Below are 9,528 nucleotides of genomic sequence, written 5' to 3'. Positions count from 1 at the left end.
CTTGAGAACCATGTGTGACCTCTTGCAACCCGGGCAGCGCCAACAAGATGCTGGTCTCCCCAGTGATTGCCCTCGTATTTCAGAAAGCCTGTAGCAGTGCTGCTACGAGTTGAAGCCTTTAAAGAAGCCAGCACAGGCTCTGTTTCATGCTGAAAACCAGCAGAGCAGCTGAAAGGTCATGAACACCAGCTGGCAATGCTGCGGTACCTGATACCCCCAAGCCACCCTGCCCAGCCCTTTAGGCAGGATTCAGTAAGTCCCTCAAGTGTCTAAGAAGGACGGTGTTTTGGGGACTGGGAGAAGAGAGGCAGATGACAAGGGAGGTTACCAGAGGGCAGGGGCAGCTAACGGCGTAGCTGGGACTCGGAATATTTCCTCCCTAAACCGTTGCCATTAACTGAAAGCTGGTTTAGGCTGGAGGAAGGGAGGGAATTCCTGTCACTCCCAGGTTACTGTCGGAGCCTCCCCTAATGAGGAGTAAGGAGGGAGAGGCCTTAGCTTGGGTAAATCTCAGACTCGCTGCGGTTGAGGGAAGGCCAGCCACAGAACCGGAGCTCTCTGCCATGGCGAGGTCCAGTTTGCAGCTCACCAGCTGCCTGCCCCCAGACCTCGCCGTCTCCAAGGCAGGGAATTGTGGCTACTGCTTTATCCAGCCCCGTGGGACTGGGCACTAGCCATGTCTGCCCGCTCAGCATGCACTCCCTGCAGCCTGTTTATGTCACCTGCACTGCCAGAGAGCCAGAGATCCTACAGTACCACCGGCGTCATCTTTTACATCGCAAGCTCAAGCCCCGGACATTTTCAGCTCTTAGAATTACAGCTCCCTCCTACACGTTTCCTTAAAATATGCAATAACACACCACACCCAGCAGTATGAGAATCAAGGCAATTTTTTGTTTCTTTTACTACTATGACCTACCTCAGTATCTGCTCTCAGCAGATCAGTGTCACAGAGGTATCTAACACTGTTAAAAAGACCCTCTTTGGGCTCATGGGGGGTTTAGATAACACTGGCCGTGTCCCAGCCAGGCTGGCCGGGAGTGAAGGGGAGGCAGGAGGCACCGCAAACTCATGGAGAGCAGAGCTCACACCTGGGTGTCCCGCACCGTCCGGCTCGGAGCCAAGTGCTCTGCCTGTATTTGCCAGATATTTTCACTCAGCAATTCCTGTATCAGATGTAATAGCCTGGGCTTGAATCTGAACTTTGTACCTTAGCATAGTTCTGTGGAAGGATATTTCTCTTTACTGACGTTAATAAAATCGCTCTATCTGTTGGTAACAAAGGACAAGGTTTGTTCTCTGGGACCTCTTCAACAGTAACTGGTAGTTTGCAAAAAGCAAGCGAACAGGCTGGTTTTACTATAACAGTGATCCAAGTGGAGATAGGAAGAACGGGTTGGAAAAACAGATTTAAAATACAGAAAAATACATTAAACTCTTCCATGGTTTCCACGATTTCCAGGCTTGCTCTTACAGCCTAAGAAATGTCCTCTTTCTTGGTTCATATTTCAACAACCTCACCTGCATATGCCAAGTCTTACAGACTGGTTTCAAAAAATCACTCTTTAAAAATCAGATGGAGAATAAAAACATTCAACAGCTGTAGGACTTGGCCTATAGGATTTCCACCCCACTGACGGATTTGCAAACCCTATTCTCAATTTATAAATGTGAGCCTAGTTTTATTAACCCTGCTGCAGATTTACAGATCCTATTAGAGATTTACAAATCACACCAATCTAACCTAAAGGAAAACTGATTTACAAACCCGCATGTTCTGCTTAGGCAACACGCCCATGTCACGATAAATAACCAGCTGTACAAACCCCATCCCCTTTTTTTTATCTCAGACACGGTCGGTCTGAGCCCTCTGTTGTGACGATGCAGAGTCTGATGAAGAAGGAGGTCTCCACAGTGGAAACCAAGATATTTCAGAAGTCTGAAAAACAAGCTGGACAGATTTTCCTGTGCTTCCTGCATCGAGATGCTCTGGAAAGACCTGAAGAACGAGCTCTCGTTTTCCAAGGCTCTGTGTTGAGTCTCATGCAGAACTTAGAAAAGCAGAAGCAGTAACCTAAAAAATAACTGACAACTGTCTCTGCTGGACCAGTGAAGCAATAGAAATTACAAACCCTCTGAGATGAGATCGTCTTACAGGAAGAGCTTTAGAGAATCAATACAGAATTCTTTTTGCCTGCTGATGTCTCTAGCTTTTTGGGAATCTCACTTAGTTGCGTGACTCCAGGAGCCTGATGATTTAAGAAAAACACCAAAAATGAAGGTTGTTGGCAAAGTGGAATATCATTGCAACCACTTTTCTCCACTTTCTAATCCTCACTTCTGACTACTCCTTTTTTTTTTCCCTGAACCCCATTCCTCAAACTCTGCTTTCTCCCTTCTTGTCCTATAAATCACTTAGTTTCCCAAAGTATCTGTGGACATTTATTCTGGTCTTTACTTCCAAGATAATCTCACCATTCCAGTATGAGCCACAGCTCCCCTTCCTGTCCTCGTTCTTGCATCTGATCACCCTCTCCTTACCCCTTGCTAGTTTTTTCCACCTCTCTCTCTCTGCCCCCTCCCTGCCAGCCCCTTGGATGGTCCCCTGCCTTTGATGGCATTTCCCAAAACACTGGCATGTTGCAATGAACCCTAATGGAGCTTCAAAGCCAAAGAGAGCACAGACGTTGCTTTGTCCATCACACACCAGTTTTGTGGGTCTATCCATGCGGGAATAACACTGCACAAAGAGGACATGCTTGGCCAATGGAGGAGCAACAAGTCTGCCATTCCCTGAAAGGGCCAGCTGTATTGTCCAGTGCGTCAATTATGTCAGCTCTGGAGACAAAATATTGTATCATTATAAGAATAAAGAGCACCCTGGCAGAGCAGCACAGAAAAGAACAATTTTGAAACTTGTTAATGGCTAAGAAATCTTGCTTATGCACAACTCTGCACAACTGCACCTTGAAAACACATGCAAGATGGGAAGAAGGGGGCTGAGAAGAAGTATTTCTCATTGCACTGGAGATCAGCTCGGGCCCTGGATTCTTAGTTAAGATGTAGGCAAAGTGTCTCCTACAAAAATAGCTGCAATTTGCTTGACAAATGCCGATGAGCGTGTGAGTGTTGTTTTGCTTCCCTTGTCAGCTGCCACTCAGCTTCCCTTCACCCTCTCTGTCTGCTTCTCCTTCTCCTTCTCCTTCTCCATCTCCGCAGCCAACCCCAAACCCTGTCTCGCTCCAGCTCCCAGCCAAATAAAGAGCATCAGCGCGAGGAACCCCAGGTGCGTGCAGGCACCCAAGCACCCACCCAGCCCAGCAGCTGAGCCAAAGAGGCTTTTTTTGGGTTATTTCCACCTCCCCAGCTCAAAGACAGGCTCTCCCTCCCTCTTCTGCCTTTCTGAAGAAATAACGGCGAGGCACCTGGGAAATGCCTGGGGTATTACCAGTATACAACAGGCTGGGAAAAGAGGTTTGAAAAACAAACAAAAAACCCCAATATCAACAGGGGGCCAATAATCCCAATAACAACACCGGGGGGGGGTGGGGTATGAACTGAAGATTTTCCACAGCCACTTTTGATGAAAACAATGACAAAATGTATATTATAAATTTACTTTTCCACAGAAAAAGTTGGGCTTTTTGTCAAATGAAGCAAACCCCAAATATTTCCATTTTTAAATTCTTCTGCAGTACATCAAGGGAGTTGTAGTTAATTCCCTTTGCATTCCTCTCTGCATCCTGATGGGCCTCTTTTGGAGACGGGAAGACAGCCTCGTAGCTGGGGCCCATAGATCATCTTCACACTGTACTAATTTTCCTTGAGAAAAACAAAGAAAACAAACCAGCACATCTGAAATTCTTATGGTGTTTTTTCTATCCTCTTCCAGCACACACATGACCTTCTCTTTCCACTTAGCAAAACCGGAGGGACAGAAGAAATGTGGCCCCCATGGTTAGAGATCTGGACGGTTATGGTGAGAACTCCTCCGAGCATCAAGGACACAGGGACCCTTGCAGTCCTGTACCTCTGGTCTTTAATAGTCATTTAGCTGAGGATAAGTGAACCACACGGAATTCTGGTTGCACGCATTGCCAACTGTGTGGCACACGCAACCTGGACGTCCAGCACCAGGAGCTGGAGCTGCTGTGGCTGTCATCGCCCCAGGCCGATCAGGCTCCTTCTAGCCTTGCCCCGAGAATTTTAAGTGGGAGGGAAAATGAGGAATGGGACAATCTTGCTTGTGCTACAGATGCTGAGAATGTCTGGCCACCATTTTGGCAACACCTCTGTGGTGGCTGCCACCTTGTTTGACACCGATGATGGAACACTTGATCTCCACGTATAACAGTTACTGCTGAAGCCAGTGCTGCTTGGACGGTGCTGTAACAGACTTGTACCCTCCATGGAATTCAGTCCCATCTCTTATTTTCATAGGTCGCTAATGCCCTTCAGAATCAGTAACTCAAAGCAAACGCAACAGGCCAGATACAGAGAGCAGCTGCAAAACTGAATTACTGCAAGGCCTCTTTAAAGCAGAAGGTGACTATTAAGAGCCTTTTGGTGGCTATAAATAGAATTTATACACACTTGGAGGCAACTTTTACACTGCTGGAGTGAGGTAAAGGACTTTGGTATAAGGAGGAAATAGGCCTGTGTTGTTTAAATAGCAGTGGTCCACATCCTGGAATTATATCTTACAAAAGCAGTTCACAATAATAAAATTATGGTGGATAAAGTCATATTTCTCCAGCAGTTTCCAGTCTTGAAGCCTTCCACTGCATTAAGGGGAAAAAAAAAAAAGAAAAGCCCCCAAACTCCAGAATGGAGCATAAACAATTGTGACTCATGCCAGAGGGTTCTGTCTGCTGGGGTGGGTGGATAAATACAGTTTTCTGATACAGCTGATAGTTCCTGCTGCGCAGAAGTATTTCTTGGAGTTACTGATGAAGGAAACTGCAGAAGTTTTTGCTTTTTTTTCTCTAATAAGGCAAATGCCTTAAAAAGATAAGGCAAGATCTATTTCTGCAGAAGGTGTAAAGCTATAGCCCCTCTGATACACCAACTATGATGGTAAAATATGGTGGAAAAATATGTTCAGCATACACTTAGCATAAAATCAATGGGATTCAAATGCACTCCATTATGTTATTGGAGCTGGGTGGATTTTTTTCTGGACACCTGTATGAGCAGGTGTAGATGAAAACCCCGTCCTGTGGGCTGGGGAGCAGAGGGTGGCCCGGAGCTACAATGAAGCGTGACTCTGTGCCTTATCCATTTTACCCCCATGGGGCAATTAGCTTGATGCGGACGGTTGAACTTTTGAAATAAAACGTTCCTCCGGAGATGCCCATCTTTCCATTGATCACAGAGAGGCTGCTGACAACTAGGTTACTAACCTCGAGATCCTGTAAATTACCTGCTCAGAGAAGTGCCAGGGATTTACTGCCTGCTAAGTGCATGTAAATGGGCAGCTATCTGCCACAGAGAACAGCTCTCACCAGAAGGGAATGCACTTCCACTGACCTCACTTACCATAACATGCCATTTTTCAGTACATTTTGTGAAAATCTTAGGCTGCTTTGAGAACTGCAGTGTATTGAGAAGACAGTTTTATTTCTGCAAATTTCCTGCTTCGAGGGAAGTTGCTCTATAGGAAAACCTACTTAAGCATATAAGGGTATATCTACCTCGAAGTGTTTCTGCTTTGTTATTGAGAGTTGTCTCTTCCTAATGGAAAGCACGGTGCTTCTATCCTTGGAGTACTGGAGTATTGAAATCCTCTTCCAAGTCCCAAGAGGGAGAGGAAAAAATAGAAAATAGTTTGACCTACATTCACAAGAATAATTATTGACTTAACAAGTTCCAACCAGTTTTTCAAATTAAAGCTCAGCAAGAACAGACCCACTTCCCTAAAAAAAAGAAAAAAAGGAAAAAATTTAGTCTTATTGTATGTCAGATGTACATGTGTGCAGTGATCAGATGTAAAGGTATCCCTGGAATACGCATGTATGAATATTTGTGTGTGCTTGCACCTCTTTAGGAAGGAATTCTGTTTTGTCATACATTGTCTGGTGCCTTGCAGTGTGGGTCTCTGCCCTTCGACTGGCAATTTCTGCACACCGAGCAGGAAGATGCGTGGCTGGATACATACAGGCTACAACCCTTCCTCAGAACCTACGGGATCAGTACTGGGAACACAACTGTGAACCATGAACAAAAACTGCCCGAAAAGGGCACGTTTAGCATTTCCCTCTTGTGGCCACATGGAAGCCAGAAACCCAGCAGCTGTGAATTCACGAGTTTCAGGATTGTACCTACAAACATCAGCACGGAGACACTTCCTGTCCCTGGGATTAACATCTCAGAAAGAAAGAGGAAAAGGCCTTCAAATAGCAATACTTGAGACTGGAGTTAAAAAGCCCTGCCGAGCCGTTACCTGCTACTAATGAACTGGAAAATAGCGCATCATCATTATATGATTCTGGCACATAATTCTGGATTCTTTCCGAACTCCAATGAGAAGTATTTATTAAAAATTTCTGGCTTTTTCTGCATAATTATGAACAGTGTTGGTGTCTCCATCTATTGTAAGTCCTGGATTGTTTCTAGGATTTCTTTTCTCTAAATACAATTTTAAATACACCTTATTTTGTCCTTAAAACTGACAGCCAGGAATTTCTGTCTTAAGTTGCCTTTTTTCGTTCTGTATTTCATGCACTTCATAAAACTAATTCATAATAATTGCTCTCAATCCCTCCATCTTGTCATTTCTATTTGTTACATATTGCTTTTTTTGTTCTAATTGCCGTCTTTGCACTGAGTCTGTGCCAGATGGACTCTCTTGAAGGAGAAATTATGGCTCTTTGGCAACTTAATGCGGTCTTTTTACAGACTCATCCATGTTAATTTGTGTCTTTCCATGTGAAATCCTTTGCTGTCAGTTTTGACTCTCAGTTTCCTTCATCTTTGGGAGATCAGTCCTGCAGCAGTACATCACATGGGGCTGTTACTGGCTGAGACAGTCCTCTGTTTGCCTGTTCTGAATGTCACCAGGTCACAACGGTGGAGCATCCCTGCCTGAACATCCACTGGCAGTGGCCTTGCCACCACCCTGTCACTTTGCTGATGGCTCCACGCCCTCGGGTACCATCTCTCAGGCCTGCCAAATGAGGGGTAAACAAGCATGTAACCATATTTCTTCCCAAATCCTCCTGAACAGATGCTAATCTTTCCTCTCTCCCCGGCAAGCAGAGACTTCCAGCCCATGTCTCCACCTCTATCACCATCCCCTCTGGCTGCCTGGGTCTGGGCTAAGGCTTTGTTGGTTTTGAACTTCCCTCCTGTGTGGCAGGAGGTGCTGGGTGGGCAGAGGGGAACCCCCAGGCACAGGCAAAGAGGCAGCAGAACTGCAGGGGCAACACCACTGAGCACCGAGTCCCTCACTCCGCTAATGTCATCTTTGGCCGTCTCCAGGTGCCAAAGCTCTGGGAGATACCTGTCCTGTCTGAGTTTTGGTGGAAGCAGAAGATTGCAGGAGGCTGAAGCCAGCTGTGGGCATTTCCTGGGCTTTGGTTTTGACTTCTGTATGCTTGATGTCCAGGATGAATGTCCGACAGACTCCCCTGTTTCCCCACTCCTCCCTTTCTCAGTTTCTTCCTCTTCCTTTATTCCCTGGAGGGGATCTGGGAGAATCCTGGGGTTTCTGCACCTCCTTTCCAAATCTGTTTTGGAGCACAAGACAAAGTGGTTCTCCTCTGACAGTCAGGAAGCGGCAGCTGGCATAAAAGACGATATTAGGGAAAGCAAACTGATGAAAAAGCAGATCTGTATAACATATCTGTATACATATATTTTATATGTATACTTTTATTTATTTTTATATATATATATTTTTTTTTATATATATATATATTCCCAAGTGATTTGGGAATAGCAGACACTACAATGGCTAGTGGAGACTGTAATAAGAGATGTATTGACAAGCCTGGAAGCCTGTCTCCTGCCATCAAGTGTTTGTTTTCAGGAACTAGAACACGTGGTATGAATTGGGCAGCGAGCGTTCAGCACGAAGCAGTCGGTATTTCAAAAATGCTTCCAGTCCACTGGGGTGAGACCATGCTCCAGGAACACAGCTCAGAGCCGGCAGCTTCTCAGTTATTAATTCCTTGGCAACTTTGCCCAAGAAACTTGATCTCTGTGTCCCAGTTTCCCCTGTCTGTATGAAGATAATAATCCCTCATCCACCTATAAAAGGATGTGGAGGGATTGATTAAGCAGCAGTCAATGCACAACACGTTCATTTTCAAGGCAGAGCCCGTTAACGAGAAGAGCTGTTCATGGGAGTTACTAATAAGTCTCAGAGCATCCCTCCTCCCCAGCACTAGCATTCCTTCCCTTCGTGTGGGGTCAGAGGTGGTGTTTTGACACTTCTGCTGTTTAACATGACATCTGGTAGAGAAAAAGTTGAAAATTGTAGCTAGTTGTACTTTTTGGAAATGTTTCTATCAGCCTGGCACAAGAATGGCAAATCATCTGCTCTATTTTCAGACATATCTATTTTGTTTGAGTTTATAAAATGTCCCCAAGGGACCAAAAACTATAGTGAGCCTTCCACTGTATTAATTTTTAAATTTTTAAACAACTCTTCCTCTGTTTTGAAACAACTCTTCCTTGCTCAAAGGGAAGACAACTTTAAAAAAAAAAAAATCTTTGTAACTTTTCTGAATATTTGGGAGAGGTCAGACAAGCCAGAGTTCAAAGGGCTGGAGATCAGCCCCTCATGACACCAGTGGCTTTGGAGTTATGCATGTAAATGATTATTGCTTCTTCCAAAACCCTTCCCTTCAGGCTGACAGAAAGGAGACACTTCATAGCTCTGTGGTTAGAATAAAGAGTTCATACATGCATGATAGGCAGACAGAGGGTATTATTCAGAGCTGTAAGAATTAGTAGCTTACAGTCTGATATTGAACAGTGTGCAAAGGACTGGCATTAATTGGAACTATCCAGCAGAGATGTGGACATAATTATTTAAAGGACTAACTCTCAACAGATGGACTTGGTCATGGCAAATGCATAGTGGAATTATCTAAAGAGGAAAAATGCAAATGCCCTAGAAGGGAATTATTATTTTGAAGGATGCAGGCAGCCTTTGGCTATTAGGTGGCAGATGATTCTGTCCAGCCATGGAGAGCCTAAAGAGTAGTATCTTTAACATTTTTCTTCAAAAATCTGCTCACCTTGCCCTCACAAGCCTAAGAGAACCAGCAAAGGGTCTGGATTGACGGTAAGAACATCAGCGTGACGGTGATGATGGGTGCTGTGAATGCAAGCCGTGGGATGGTGACTTCCCTTGAGATTCCTCGTGAGGCAGCTTGTGGGGCGCTGAAATACAGTGGCACGAGGGACATGACAAGCTCACATCTGAGACAGGTGGTGAGGCAGACACAATGGAGAACCTGGGAATTTGCATAATGGTCCTCCTGTTCTTGATAGCCATGTGATCATATGGCATCAGCCTAA

The 9,528-nt window shown here is 45.1% G+C and overlaps 1 long non-coding RNA gene across 1 annotated transcript in view; it reads right to left on the bottom strand.

Moving 5' to 3' along the window:
- LOC134526049 (uncharacterized) overlaps positions 1-9,528 on the bottom strand; it is a 37,136-nt gene that overhangs the window by 7,947 nt on the left and 19,661 nt on the right. The window lies entirely within an intron of this gene.

The sequence above is a fragment of the Chroicocephalus ridibundus genome, chromosome 21, assembly GCF_963924245.1.
Source record: "Chroicocephalus ridibundus chromosome 21, bChrRid1.1, whole genome shotgun sequence".
In the NCBI taxonomy this organism is placed as follows: Eukaryota; Metazoa; Chordata; class Aves; order Charadriiformes; family Laridae; genus Chroicocephalus; species Chroicocephalus ridibundus.
Note: the sequence above shows the minus strand (reverse complement) of the source record. Positions and strands in the feature narration are given on the sequence as shown.